General features: G+C 44.6%; 1 protein-coding gene across 1 annotated transcript in view; it reads left to right on the top strand.

Annotated features, from left to right (window-relative positions):
* The first annotated feature begins 13,249 nt into the window (after positions 1-13,249).
* ACSL1 (acyl-CoA synthetase long chain family member 1) overlaps positions 13,250-15,619 on the top strand; it is a 41,168-nt gene continuing 38,798 nt past the window's right edge. The window contains exon 1 of the mRNA XM_051618953.1: positions 13,250-13,354. The gene's annotated coding sequence lies outside the window, so the exon portion shown is untranslated. The remainder of the gene's footprint in view (positions 13,355-15,619) is intronic.

Here is a 15,619-nt window from a genome sequence, read left to right as displayed (position 1 = left end):
ATAGTGAGAGGACAAGGGGCAATGGTGTGAAGCTTAAAGAGAGTAGTTTTAGGTTGGATATTATGATTATAATTACCAGACAGTTACAATTTAAAATGGAAAATAGTTTCCTACCCATCATCTTTAAATTACTTTGTAAACCTTGCAGGTTGCCAGCTCCACCCTCTGGAAACACCATGTCTGCGTGGTGTGGATGTGAATGGGTAACCATATAAATGAAGCATTAGCAATCTACACTGACTAAGCTGATAGAGCTAATCCAGGGGAGTAGGAGCTACTTGAATACCTTCTTTCAAGATATAACTGTAGCTAACATTTTGTTTGAGTAGTCATGGAGTTTTTTCTGCTAGTCAGGAGGTAAGAGCCAGACTCCTGTGTACAGGTTGATGATGTAAAAGGGTAGGTCAGAGTTGTGGTTGCTTCCTATGGACACTAAGGGGCCTCTTGGAGATGTAGTTGTGACTTTTCACTCTTTTGTTCTCCTCTTCTGTTGTGCTCTGGCCAATTGTGTTTTCCAGTGCTGTCTCCCCTAAGGGATAGTGATCAATTGCCCTGCCACTGTTGAAATGTCACAATGGGCTGAAAATCAGCATTGCTTTTTCTCTTCTTCATCTCACCCAAGCCCTGTCTGCTTGGTATTTTTTGTTTCCTTTGTTTAAAGTGGTAAAGTCTTAATAATAAAATCCAGGGTTGCATTTTAACCCATTATGACCTACCACAGAAAGAAGGTGCTAAATCATTGTGAAGATCATTGCTAGTTTGCTAAAATGTAACAGTCAGAACTGCACTTCCTATCAGTCAGAAGGCATCTGGGGCCATCTGTTTTGAGGTCTAACCTAGCACAGTAGTACCCACTCCTGTCTCACTGGGAGTCTATTACTGATGCTTGTCAAGTGCTTTGATGGTAAAAGACTCTAGGTGTTTGAGGTACAGATATCAATATAGTACTCAGAAGTAATAAATAATCTCTCTGTAGATGCTTTGCACTAGTTATTTCCTAATGGAAACAGATCTGCATTTTCTGGAAAGTGGTAGCATAACTAGTAGGGGAGCAGAAAAAGAATAGGGAAGCTTGCCAGCAAACCTCATTAGTCCAGGAACTGTTGTGCCTTGCGTTGTATAATGGAAGTTGATGCTAGGTTTGGATGTGCTGGTTGAACGTCACCTTCCTATGAATTGGAGCACAGTCAACTGCACTGGCATACAGTATTTGGCATTTTTCTGTTCCCGACTGTGAGCTGTGGGATGCTGCAGAGGGTAGAAAACTTTGGAAGGATTCCCTGAAGTTGGAGACACCTCTGCTTTTCCCTTTCTGCGATGGCACTAACCAACTTCCCATCTTGTAATGGCCACACATCATAATGACCAGCTCTCTATACTCATGCAGTGGTGATGGCCTGGAACTCAAAGCAAAAGCAAGTCTTTGCTCATTGCTCTCCTGCTGCTGTTCCCTTCCCTTGCAGGTGATCCACACTCAGTTCTGCGCAGCCCGCTGTGCAGGGCCTTGGATCTGCTGTATTGGAGGAGAATAAAGCTAAAGCATGGTCTGGGGCAGAGGCACTGTCTGAAGAACTGCTCTATGCTGTGCTCTGCTGTGACAGGGAGATAAATGGCCACTGAGGGCTGAGCCTCTCTAGCTCCTAGTGATTGCAGAGAGGGAACTGTGTTTGTTGTGCTTCTCAGGTCATGCTTATTCTACACAACGCTGGATAATCAGCTATTCAAAGCCATCTGGACTTATTTGTCTCTTTAAGTAGAGTGTAAGCTCTAGGCTAATCTTGCCAGTTATCTAATTGTCTTGTACCACTGAGTACTAGCGCAGAGATGTCTCTGTTTGGCTTATTCATTTGGTTGTTTTTTACTCAGTTTATACCAATCCTTTCTTTATTTTGCTGCACCATGTCAGCTGCCTGCAGGGCTTGGATGAACTGAAAGGTGAGGCTCTGGAAGGCTTCACTGGATTGGGGTTTTGCACCCAAGGCACAGGGTGGAAGCTTTGTCATGAGAATTATTATTTTCCCCTGGCTTGTGGAAAGGTCCTTGGTTTTCCTTCCTTATAACCTTACTTAACTCAGCAGCTGCTCATGAAGGTTTTGATTTCTGATTTATCTCTCCTGGCTTCAGCTGTGCTCCTGAGAGCCAAATTGGGAGTGATTCTGTGATTCCGAGTCCAGATGTGATAGCAGCTCTCTGGGGGACCCTGCTGCAGAAAGAGGAGCAGAGTATATGATGGTTATAAGTAACTTGGTGATGTTGGTCTCCAAAGTCCTTTCTGGCTTGCTCTTTTTGTTCAGTGTGGGATTTGGATTTCCCAGCAGTGCATGTGTCAGCTCAACCCTGTTACTGGCTACATACCGTAGTCCCCAGGAGCCTCAGATAAATGTTGTTTTAAATATTGCATCTTTCAGCTTGATCCCCAGTTTACCAATGTGATACACAACCTGTGTAAGGCTGATAATTTCTTATGCTACAGAATAACTTTTGATGTCGAGACTGGCCCATTGTCCTGCTGTGGGAGATATGGAATAACTGTGCTGGAGTAGCAGTGCAGTGGAGGAAAGGGCTTCTGGAAGATGCAGCTGTGGTGTGACAACGGCATGCAGACTCTCAGTGCACAGACTCTTACTGGAACAAAAGAAAAAACAAATAAGCTAGGCAGTAATGAGTAAGATATTTAAACAAATTTTCATCAAGTAATGGGTTTACCCTGACAATATCTTCCTCCTCTCCACAATCCAAAGATTTTGCTGTTGCTATTGACTTTACTTGGAAGGCACTCTGCATATTATCAGGACAAGAAACCTGACAAAATTTAGGATGGATATGCCATTAGATGCCTGGTGCTTTAGTTATGCTCTTACAAGACTGATAAGGTGTGTACTTATTTGCAAGCCCATTCAGCCAGGGTGTGATACCAATTTCATGCTTCTTAGTTGTTCAGAGATCTTTTGATTAACCATCTCTCCATAATCTTTCTGAATTTCATTCACACTATGTACTTTCAGGTGCTGTACATATAGATGAGAATATTCCCCACTTTGTTGGTCCCATGACAAACTTGGATATTGATTGAACCTCTTTTTTTCTTTCCACTCAACCCAAGTATTCTTGTTGCTTGTGACATTTGTAGCAAGTCTAGTATTATTAAATGCATTTAGTTTTCTGAATAATCTATACTTCAAATCTATATACCTAAACTGTGTATGAATAGAACAGATAAAGGAAAGGGAAAGTCTACAAGAAAGCATGATGTTGAAAATGAGTATTTTGTGACCATCCCGAAATACAGCATGTGATTTCATAGAATCATAGTATATTTTGGTTTAGAAGGGACCCTTTAAGATCATCTAATTCCAGCCCCACTAGTCTTATTTCTAATACTTGCAAACACGAAAAAGAACCTATCCCAAGCAAGTGCTTTTTTTACTGTGACCTGAAGGACTGAAATTAAATTAATTTGTTGCTTTGGAAAATAGTCCATTCTTCTGTGTGGAAGGAAGCAAGACAGAAATGTGACTCCACAGTATAAAAGGGAATATAACAGGGCTGCAAATCCCCTCTGGTTCTTGCCACTGACCATGTCTTCTAACTCTTGACCCTCTTCCCACTTTGCAGGAAAAAAAAAGGATCCCAATATAAAGTTTTATAAATATCCCCCCACTTTCCCTACCTGAGAAGCTGGAGCACTTCAGTGCCAGAAGATTACCAAAAGGAGAAGCAAGTGTACATTGAGCTGAGCAAGGGTGTCTGAGGAAGAAGAATGAGCTCATTTTTTTATTTATTTAAATTTTAGTAGGGATTTAGGTCTGGCTTCTGAGTTGCTGGTTAAAAGAGGAAACATTAAGCAAATTTGAGATGGTGTCCTTCCATGTGGAAAGCCAGGGGAATCTTGTCCTGGATTTCAGCAGAAGTAAGGATGAGACAGTCAGACTAATCTGACAGTCTCTCAGCACCAAACATGAACTTGCTTCAGTTGGACTAGGACTCGTTTGTAAAGAATTTTTATGCACAGAATTAATTACATAAATCTTTAAAATGGAGTGTTATCTGAAAGATATAAGTAGCTTCCTGTTGCCTTTCGGGAAGGCGTGGCGACCTGGTTCAGGAACGGCACGGCGGCCAACCCCAGGCCGCTCGGACATCAGCTCACAGACACCAATGTGGTGGACGGCAAATGGCGTTTATTAGTGTTTACCGCGGCGTTATATGAGTTAGGTTTGTGGTGTCACTTCCATCTGCTTACATCGCGAACTAAGTGCTATTGGCTATTAGGAGAGGGGCCTTACCTTTCCGTACAGCACGAAATCTTCCAGCCACCAGACCCTAACTACCCACAGCTTCCTATATTTTCTTATATCCCTATCCTTTTGTATTTCCATGTCCTGCAGAGACACTACTAGAGACACTGTCCCACTGCTACGTGGGAGGGTGCGGCTGCTCTGCCAATGCACCACATCCATATCAGTGGAAAAGCTCAGTAATGCTTCTTGCTTGAGAAGTTTTTTTAAAAACATGAAGAGTTTGGATAGTTTATAAATTTTCAGAGACACTTTGCTTTGGTACTGTAAAACTCTGTGGGAATCCTTTATGGAGGCTGAATGGAATTTTTTACTTGCTGGAGAACTTGCATTTTAAGACTTACATATTCTTAAGTTATGTGTGCATTTAAAATCTGATCATACCAAGGGTGTATATGAGTGTGGAAAACCAGTGCCATCTTACTGTAGATAAAAACAGAGCAGCAAGTTCTAGACAGTACACTGCACCCACTGTGAATTATTAATATCCCAGTCTAGTTTCTGTTGAAGCTAGGGGAAAGATTTTTAACAACTCCAGAAGTGGTTTAATAAGCCTGTTAGCTGGCCCCCAGTGTTCATGTGTGTGCATAATCATGCTAAAGGACTGCTAAAAATTGAGTGCTGACTTACTAGTTGCTATAGTGATAAGGAGACCTTTACGTTAAATGCCCTGTTTCAATGGGTTGAAAAAGCTTGAAGATGATTTCTGCATTCCCTCCCTGCTCCTTTGTATTTCCATTTCACAATTCTTATCAAATTAACCTGTCAGAAATGTCCTCATGGTTCCCTGTTCTGTGCTGGTGTAGGCAATAACAAATGTCATCAAACATCAGTTCCCATGCTTTAGTTGGGTAGATTTTCCCAAAATTTGGGATGATGTAGCTTTTACTTTGTGTTCTGAATGTCTGCACAATGCTGCTAGATGCTGGCACATTTTTGTGGCACTCTAGGCAAGCTTGGATGGCCTTCTCATCTGAGGGAAAACTCCTTCTGCATGGGGCAAAGCCATGCCCTCCACCACTTTCTGGGAACACGACAAAGGTCCTTTCATCCCTGCAAAAGCAAATATCTCTGATAACTCAGCATAGTTTGTGACTTTGGTTATAGCCTGGGCTTTGAAAGGGTTTGGTTTTTTGGGGGCTTAGCGAGGTAGATAAGAGGAAGCTGCATCCTTCAAGCCTTTAAACAGAAAAAAACCACATAATATAGAGTGTAATGAAGGAAAATTAATGAACTCTTATTTCTACAAAGCTAAAAGATAACTTTCAGCTTTTGCAGTTACCACTGACGGTTCAGTGTGAGTCCGTGCACAGTAAGAGGGACTTGCTACAGGATGCACCTGGTGTAACGTTGCTTTCTTTCCAAGAGGGGTAAAGAATGTGGGGATCTTTCGTGCTCACCTGCAGGGTGCCCTGCAGCCTCAACTGAGAAGGTCATAGGACAGCTGAAGGCAGAGCTGGGCTGGGCTATTACAGAGGATAAAGCAGTTGCCATGAGGGGAAAAATATTATCCCACTTTCCAGAACAGTTACTGGTTCTTGCATTATTTTTTTCCTTTACTTTTTATTAACAGCTATTTAAAATGTCTAAATTTTCTAATTTGTTACTGCCTAATCTCTAAATTGTTATCTAAAGGTTACCTCCATTTTATATTGCCTGTTAGAGTGTGTTAGTCAGAGAGCAGAGGAAAGTTTGCATTTGCACTCTTGTAAAGTGAAAGAGCCTATGCAACCTGTGCATTTGCAATTTTTATTTTTTACACATCAGAACCTGAAGGGAAGTATAGGGTGCCAAACTTTTTACCACATTTGAGATTTGCTAAATAATTGTGAAGTTTGTGGTTTTACTCTAAGACACCATGGGTTTAGTGAAAAGACCAGCACCTGCAGTTAACCATGTAGGTGTGCAGTTAATAACCTAAACTCAAAAACAAGTAAGCAAAAACTTCCTTGTCTGGGCTTATTAGATAATTTCAGCTTGTCATTAACTTGGTCAAGCTAAGCTGATATCTGCTGTATTCCTCAATGAGCCAAATCATATATTTCAACCCTATCAGCTGGAAGTCTATTTTAAACTTGCCTTTTTTAAAAAAATATACCCAGCGCTTTGCACTAATACCCTTGGGCCCTCATTCTCCACAGTCCCTTCAAAGAAATAATAATAATAATAATAATAATAATAATAATAATAATAATAATAATAATAATAATAATAATAATAATAATAATAATAATACCTTCCCAAACAGGGCCTCCCTGCCCTGCCTACAGAGGCTTCTGCATCCCATACCAGGGATCTCTCTGCACTGGCAGTTGTTGCATGGAACAATGGAGGGTGCCACTGATGGCAGGCCATGGCTGTAGCCAGGGAAGAGCAGGGGTGTGATAAAGTGTGTTCTCCAAGGTGGTGGTGTGGTTTAACCCCAGCCAGCAACTAAGCCCCATGCAGCTGCTTGCTGCCTCTCCTCACGGGTGGGGGACACAATAGGAAAGGTAAAAGTGAGAAAAGTTGTGGGTTCTTGATAACACTGACATGTTATGCTTATTTTCTACTTATTAACACCATTTTACCAAGGAGAGTCCTATTTAGCCTGTTTTTCTTGTCTGTTTGTTTCCTGTAACTGGGAGTTTTCATAGGAAGGTTTGTTATTCACAAGCCAGACCTATTTGTTTTTCTGTGCAGCACAACTAGATGAATCACACCATCACAGTGTGGAGGGTGGAATTGTTTCCACCCATTTCCAGAGACAATACAGGTGATTTATGATGAAGGGCCTTGACAAGTTTTTCCTTTAATCCCCGAATTGGCTCTTATCCCAAATGAAGATGTAGTTTACTGACGTACATTGTTGTGGAATACTTGAATGGGGTGTATGTTGGCCATGCTGATCTTATCCATGGCCTACAAGACTTTTATTAAAAACATTCCCAGGGCTCATCTTCCCCAGAGTGTTAACCTGTGTGTTGGCTCTTGCTCTCGCCCAGTCTAAACACAGCCTTGTGCTGAAGCATGAAGGAGTGTGCAGCCTCAGTTTTGTAGCCAAGAAGGAGCATTAACTAAAGCCTTAGCTACTCTGGCTGCCAACCTGAGCTCCCTGCACTTAGTCTCCCTTTCCCACAGGAGCCAAGCACTGGCATAGGGCTTGCAGCACATGGGAATTGTAGTGTTTTTCCAGAAGCCTGTGCTTCAGTGTCTTTTAATGCTCAGTGGCTTACATGCATGGCTCCTGTGGGTCTTCTCCCTCTGTTGAAGGTAGGCAGCTAATAACCTCCAAGGCCTGCTTGCCCATGATCTTGGGCTGGCATCTGCAGGCTTGTCTTGTTTGGCACTTGATGGGCTTAGGCAAATGAGATGTGGAGCTTTGCTTCCAAAAGCAGAGCTCTGTTTACACACATAGTTTAGGTGTTGTGACATAGGTGGTATGTGAAAAAGCAAGTGAAAGCATTTGTGTGTATGTTCCAGTACGCAGATGTATTTTGTAAGAAATAAGGTTTGTTGAGGCTCTTTTGAATACTAGGCACTAATTTAAAATCAGAGCATCAAAATCACTATGTACAAACTCTTTGGCTTGCTCCTCATTAATTTTTTTCTGTGTTCCTTTTCTAATCCCTGTAGGTACTAACATTGAGTTGGAAGAGCCCAAAAGAATCCTTGCAGTGGTGGAGCGCACTGGTTAGCTGACAGGACTGGGGAAGTGAGTATACTCAACCTGCAATGTCCTTGCCATGACATCCAGCTGGCTCCTGGGGCTGAGCTTGTGCTTCTGCATCAATATTCGTCAGAAATAGTTGTGAGGAGGTGTGGGTGCATGAAGAATGTGCTTTTGGAGGTCATTGTTGGTGAGGGACATTCAATAGACTGTGGTCTGGCACTACTTAGGGCTCTGCCGTTCAGTTTTGTGTTAAGTGTGTGCTGGTGAACTGTAAACTGCAGCAAATAAAACAACTTACTCCTTTTGTCAGACAGAAAAGACTGTGTTCAGGATATGTTCCTGCTGAGGAAATGGTGGTTTATTTTTTGACATTTCATTTCTTAGTTGGAGTTTAAACATAATAAATACTTAACTTCTGAACTTTCTTGCTCTGATTATCTCTGTGTAATATTTTACTTAATATTCAGTTAAGCAAATGGAACTTTATTGTGAGTTTCTGTATTTCTGTAATGTAGCTTTGTACATTGCAGCTTCTGTTCCCAAGCAGATTTTAGAAGAATGTAAACTTTTATCTTTTTTATGTGATTCCTTTGACCCTCCTCCAAAGGACAGATATGCAGAGGAACAGTGACTGGGGAAAATACTTCACAAGAGGAAAAGTGAACAAATGGGCAACCCAGTGCTGTGGGAAGGGCAGTTCCTATGTGCTGAGTGTGAATTAAATTGAGACTTTGTCAGTTCATATAGCTGCTGGTCATCAGAAGATACAAAACCATAAGCTACTTACTTATCTTCAAGGGGGTAGAGGACAGGAGAAGAAATATTTGTTTAACAGAAACAGTAACAGAAAGTGGAAGTAATAATCAGCATAGCTGAAAAAACCTTCCTGTATTTAAAAAAAAAAATAAATCCTCAACCCCCAACAAAATCATTACGTTAAAAAACATGTAGTTGTTACATAAGTTGCCATTCTAGTTTTGTTTGTAAATATATATACATATATCAGTCTCAATTCTGGTATGCAATAGAAGTTTTGCAAATGTTTTGATGTTTGGTTTGGTTTTGGGTTGCGTTTTTTCCTGTGCTTTTACACAGGGAACTTTGTAAACATTTTCTTTCCCTGGTTAGGTATCTCAGTGTTCAGAAGACCTGTATTTCATGGAACTCAATACATTAATGACTACTTCTTTCTAAGTTGAAGAACTATTTAAGGTAACATAATGAGTGTGACCAAAGCATGGTTTAGGGTGGCTCTGCACAACCTTTACCCAGAGTTCTGCCAATACAGCTCATTCGTGACATCAGCATGTTTGAGTTTGTGTTCATTTGTCTGCAAGTAAGATAGATGTCTGTGGTCTTCAGGAATCCCCCCAATGTATTTTTCTCTCTGACCTAAGACAGATTTCTTACTTTGAGATATTTGCTGTTTTGCTCAATATCATGTCTTTCTTAGATGAAAATGCACCTGTATACTGACAGAAACTTAGAAAAAAAATGGCATAGAAATAACCAGATTCAGCTGTGCTCAACAAACCAGTTCATCTGTTGTGAGCCTACAATATCATATGCTAGTCTTTTCTTCACACAGTATTTTTTTTTTCTCCAGCCCTAGCTGTCATATAACCTCAAAGCATCTTAGGTCTCCATGTCACCACTATCTTTCAATGGGTAGCAGGAACACCCCAGGTGACGTGTATCAGACACATGCCATATATTTCTGACAGTGTGCAGCACTAGTGTCACTGCCAGCACCCTGAGGACTCCTCTAGACCTTCATGACCCTGAGCAGCCTCACCTGGGACCTACACCCTCCCCAGTGGTCCAGCGACTCCACTTAAGCCCAGGCCTGGGCTCTGCCATTCCCAGCCCTGTCCCTTGCTCTCCCAGCTTCCTGATTTGTTTTTCATGGATGGAGCCTGAAGAGACATTGTGGGTAGCTTTTCTAAAGCTGTGTCTCCTGAATGAGCCCCAGGCATGTACCTTCAATCCTTGCCTTCAGTCCTGGTGCTGGCTCCTGCTGCTCCTCACTGGGTCTCTGTGTGGACCCTAGCCCATACTTTTAACCTCAATTTGATGGGGGCTGTTGGCAAAACCAGTTGGTGTCACCTCCATGGGTGCCCTGTGCCTTGGGAGACAGAATTGCCTCTGCCAGAGTTGCCCACTGCCCACTGTGGAGTCACCTCACTCCCTCGTCTTGCTCCCTGGCATTTCCTACCAGCATTTTTATTCCCTTTTTCAAGTGTATGAAACAGTCACAAATGTAAAACAAACATGATTCCATTTCCCACTCAGAAGAGGGTTGACAAAACATAAGGAACTATGCCTGCTCCATGGACTCTGAAGCTCATGTTTTTTAATTGCAATATATGCTGGACGTGTTGAAGAGCTTATTTACATAAAATTTCTTTGTTTTTCTTCTCTTGAGATTCCGTGCAAGTGTAAGCAGATGCAGATACAGTATGGTAGATACCTAGGCAGTCTGTTTTGTATAAAAATTATACACTTGGGATGGCTCTCAAATCATACACTTGGGATAACCCAGTTCCGTAGAGTGATGTGCACGCCCTGTAAATCCAAGTAAAAAGAACACAGCTAAGTGATTTTTCTTCTGGCAGATGCTTAATTTACATTGTCAGTGACAGCCAGAAGATGTACATAAGAACAGTCCTTCAATATCAATATTATTGGTAGAAGCAAATGCTGATGATGAAAATTCTATAAAATCCATACATTGCAAAAATGGAAATATTTTGGAGAATCTGTTTACAGGATAATTGCCCTGTTAATTAAATGGCCCTGAGGAGAAGAGGGGTCCAAGGAAGCTGGTTGATGTTTCAAGGATTGCCTTCTCCAAGCTCAACAGTGGTCTATCCTCATGTGCAGGAAGATGGTCCCCATGCAAAGATGTTCTTCCCACTCTACTCAGCGCCAGTGAGATCACACATGAAGAGCTGTGTCCAGTCTGGGCTCCTCAGTACAAGGGAGAGATGGACATACTGGAGACTGGCCAGTGAAGGCCATGAATATGGTAAAGAGATTGGAGCTTTTGTCATACAAAGGTAGGCTGAGCAAGCTGGGAAAGCTTTGGTGTAGGGGAGATCTTACTGGTGTGTATAAATACCTTTTTTTTTTTTTTTTTTTTGAGGGGAGGGGAGATGGAGGAAGACTCTTCTCAACAGTGCCAAGTGAAAGGACAAGAGGCAGTGGGCACAGACTAGAATACAGGGAAATCCCTTTAAACAGGAAAGCCAGAAGTTCCTTTCAGATGTCTTTATTTATTTGGTTTATCTGATGTACTTAACAAGAGCAGATTTCCCTAGTGAAAGGGATTCAGAGCTGGTATGCCATGTACATCCATAAAAAGAGTTGGTGACATCTCAAATGTAATGTAAAATGCAAATGTAGTTGTTAAAGGGTCCTAGTCCATGCTGATCCCCAGGAGCCAGGTTCCTTAGCTCCCTTGTGTACGACACTCCAATATTGTCATTGTAGATTTTTTTTAATGTACAGTTCCGACTTCCTTGTTTTCCTGTTTCCTGTATATGTTTCTCTTAGTAGTTTGGTTGAGGCTGGGTCCCTCTCTTTTCTGATCAGCTGGAAAAATGCCAGTTTCAGAGACTAACATAGTCCCTGGATGTATAACCTGGTGAGTGTCAAGAAGGAGTGGACAAGTGATACCTGGCTTTAGTGAGATACTTATTTAAATATTGCATAGCTGGGAATTTCACAATTTAATGTTGATTACAGGATTAATGAAAAGGTATATATGAGAGACAGAGACTTTTTAGAAACCCTCTTTCTAGTGAGAGACAGTAGAAAATTAGTTCACTGAAGTTTCTAAAACATGTGGTTTATGAACTTTAGAAACCCAGATGTGAAGATATGATAATGAAGGATTAATTAGCACAGGAGATAAAATCATAATGAGTTTTGGTGGTTGGCAGATGAAAGCTAGATGCATTCAGGACAAAACATGAAATCACCAGTGCCTGAGATGGTAGTGTATTTCTACATCACTTGGTCCTTCATGCAAATCCCTGGACACAATGCAAAAAATCACTTGGCAGAGTCTGGCTGTGTCTACATGAGCATGAATTCTGGTGCAATTGGAACAAACCAGCAGAGCCCTCCTGTGACAGAGCAGCTGACATCTGTGCTGCTTGTGCTTTGGGACTTTGTTTGGACTAGCTTTAGTGGTGTGGACATGTGCTCTATTTGGACTAACTTTAGTGGTGTGGACTCCGTGTCCACTATCAGCTGCAGTCAGTCAGATGCATTCCTGGATTATGTGCTTCCACTTACTTGACTGAGGAGGTAATTTATTTTGCATTTCTGAGTCCACCCACAATTGAACCCAAGTGCAGTTAAGTGGTGTCTATCAGCAGTTTCACAAGCACTGTCCTCCTTTGTGCTAAAACATTGATATAGGCTTGCTCATTTGTTAAAAACCTGTATTTTGCAGGAAGTCCTAAGCCTGCTATACTCCAGTATAAACTGAAGCACCAAGAAAACAGCAGTTGCCCTTTTATAAAAGTACCTCAGAATATTTTATAAAATGTTACAGATTTATGTATGAATGCGTATAGACTTAGTCCCACAGACACTTAAAACCATCCCAGTAATGCCCACGAGACGCGGGAGGCAGCTGTGGCAGCGCGGCACAGCGGGACGTGGAGTTGCAGGCTGAGGATGCGCAGGTCCGGCGGGCTGGCCAAGCGCGGGGCCACGCCAGAGCCCGCTGCGGGGCCGGGCTGCCAGAGCCCGCTGCGGGGCTGCCAGAGCCCGCTGCGGGGCCGGGCTGCCAGAGCCCGCTGCGGGGGCCCCGAGCGCCCCTGCCGCCCCGGGGTGCACCTCAGGCCCGCAGCCCCCTCACCGGGCTTAGCGGCACAAGGTCATTGTCCTCCTCCAATGCTTCCATGCGGAAACACGGCGTTCCAGCCTCGTTACACCAGATGCGGGCAGCTTTTGCACAGCCGTAAGGAAAACCTCCCCTGCAAGCTGCCACCGCAGGTTTCTAGGGACGAAGTAACGCCCCCGCAGTGCCGGTGCCCCGCTCACCTGTGATTCCCCCGCCATTCGTGCCCACACGGGCAGCGTTCCCTCCCTCCGCCCTCACCGGCGTTTGGCACGAAGTGCTGCGGCTCCGCGGGCCGGCGCTGCCAGACCCTGCCGGGCACAGCAGGGCGGGCGCGGGAGGCCGTGAGGGGACCGGCCGGGCAGGGCCGGGCGGCGGAGGGGCCGGGCGGGTGGGCCGGGCCGTAGCGCCCGGCGGGCAGGAGGGCGGGCGGAGGAGGCGGGCTCGGCACACGCACACACCGCTCCCGCCGTGCTCGGCTTAAATAGGGCGGCGCCGGGGGGTTCCGCGCACAGTCGTGGTCGTTGCTGCTGCTGCCGCCGCCGGGAGGTGAGCGAGGCGTCTTGGGGCGCCGCAGCTGCCCGGGGCCGGGGGCCGCGGCGCCAGGCCGGGGCTGTCAGCGCCGCGCCGGCCGCAGCGTGCCCGGCCGCGGCTGAGGGGGGCTGGCTCCGCCGGGCCTGCCGGAGCCGCCGCTGCCCGGCCCGTCGCCGCGGGGCTGGGGCGGCCTGCGGGCCGCTGTCACCTGCGGGGCCCGGCGGTTGGCGGCCGGGAGCGGGCGGGGCGGCCCCGCCGACCTCCTCGGGCTGCCGCCCTGGGGCTCTTCTGCTCCGCGGTGCGATCCGCGTCCTGCGGAGCCTTCCCCGCTTCCCCTCGGCACAGAAGCCGTCGGGAAGGCGCAGCCAGCTGTCCCCGGCCTCCTCCCCGCGCTGCGGCAGCTCCGGCGGGCAGCGCATTGTTCTGGCCCCGGCGCTGCCCCTTCCCCGGCCCGGGGTAGAGAGCGGGGGCCGCGGGGAGCGGGGCCTGGCGCTGCGGGTGGGGAGCGCGGGGCTGCCGCGGCCCGGGGGCGCGGGGCTCTGGTCGGTCGGTCGGGGGACCCCATCTTCAGCTGGGTTGTGCTTACGGGCATGGATACAGCCTGTCCTCGGAGCGGCTTCGTTTTGTTTTGTTTTGTTTAAGCAGTTGTGAGCACGTATGGGAATGTGGCGTGAGGCAAACCGGCCTAAAATGGAAGGTTGAGTGGCTTTGACTTGCGGGCCTCCTCTCTGCTGTGAGGTAGGACTTGCAGTGCTACAGTGCAGCGATTTAGCTTGGTTACGTGGTGTTTCTGTGCTAGGGTGCATACGTTTCTTGTTCCTGTTGAACAGGAATGGCAACACTTGGAGCCTTCTGAATTTCTAAAGGGCAGTCCAGCGAGGTGTCTGGGGTATTACAGGCACCCTCTTGGACCTGGCAATCCATCTAAACATATGCCTCGCCTTCCTTAGAGTCTGAGATACGATGGTTATGTCCCGTCTTAGGGAAGAGTGACATATAAAGAAACAGTTACTGAAGCTCCTTGGTTCTGTATCTGTACCTGGACAACAGCTCTGCCATGTGTTGTTAGCAGAATTTGTTTTAACCACGTTACTTTACACAGAACCCTGCAGTCTCCTGAGCCTGCTCGGGAGTGTTTGTATTCACCACGCAGCTTCAGAACTTGTTCTTAAACTCACGAGCTGAGATTTTTTCGCTCAATAGGTTTGGATCAGATTTCTTGGATCAAGAAATACTGAGTGTAAGGAGACATTCAGTTTACTTAAAAATACCTTTATTTTTCTCTTGTAAGAACAGCAGTATTAATAATACAAAAACTGAAATACAAAGGTCCTCATAGAACTGTGTTGTTACTGCCAGTTTTTTTAAAGTCCAAGGATATTTAGCTTGCCTGTATTGGAATATGAAAATGTCTGAGGATGGCTGATGGGGAAGATCTAAAACATGTCATTACAAGTAGCTGTTGTGTGTAATATACTCAATTCACGGTCTTCAGTGAATGGCCTCATCCTATTCTGAGGACTGTGTGACTATAATGAATCTAAAAGGCAGCTTCTAAATTTGGTAAATACTGTTTTGCAACTACAAATTGACCAACATGAGGTTGGAAGTAAGTCTTCAGTTCTTGAGAAGCAAATGCCCAAGCAGCCTTTTGCTTCAAGGGCAAGTACAAGGTTGGTATCAGTGGAAAAACAAAACCAGTAATTCAAGTGGAAAGAGAGAAAACTTTAAAATACTTATCTGGGTAAGTGACTCTACTGTTTCTTTAGTAAAGTCCTTGTAGCTGACTCTCCTACCCCGTTGCTCCCCTAGTAATTAATACCTCCTGAGATTTTTTTGAGGAGATGGGGGTGGGTTAGACTTGCTCTGTTCTCGTTGTGTTGAATTCCAGTGGGGAAGAGTAAGCGGTTTCTTTTCTTTCTCCTCTGAGAAAACACTGTTTTGACTAATGTGAGCAATAGAAGATATTTGTAAGTTACTGTGGTTTTTGTTTGTTTTTTTTTTTTAATTTGAGTGCTACAGTTGATTGAAATGGCTAGACTCAAAAAGGCTCATAGCACCAATTTTTTTACAAATGTGCAGCAGAGAGGGAGAGAGATTCTGGCCTAAGGGGATGCATTGCTTGATAAATTTGGCTTCTGGTAGTCCGATGAATAAACTGCCTGCCACATCCTACTTCCCTGCTGTATTAAATTACGAGTTTAGATATGTTAAATATTTTAATGTGTTAAATATAACCAGCAGTAACTCCCTAGAAATCCTCACATATAGGAGGAAAGG

This window comes from Apus apus, chromosome 4 (assembly GCF_020740795.1).
Source record: "Apus apus isolate bApuApu2 chromosome 4, bApuApu2.pri.cur, whole genome shotgun sequence".
NCBI lineage: Eukaryota > Metazoa > Chordata > Aves > Apodiformes > Apodidae > Apus > Apus apus.
The sequence above is the reverse complement of the archived record's forward strand: the minus strand, read 5'-3'. Positions and strand labels throughout refer to the sequence as shown.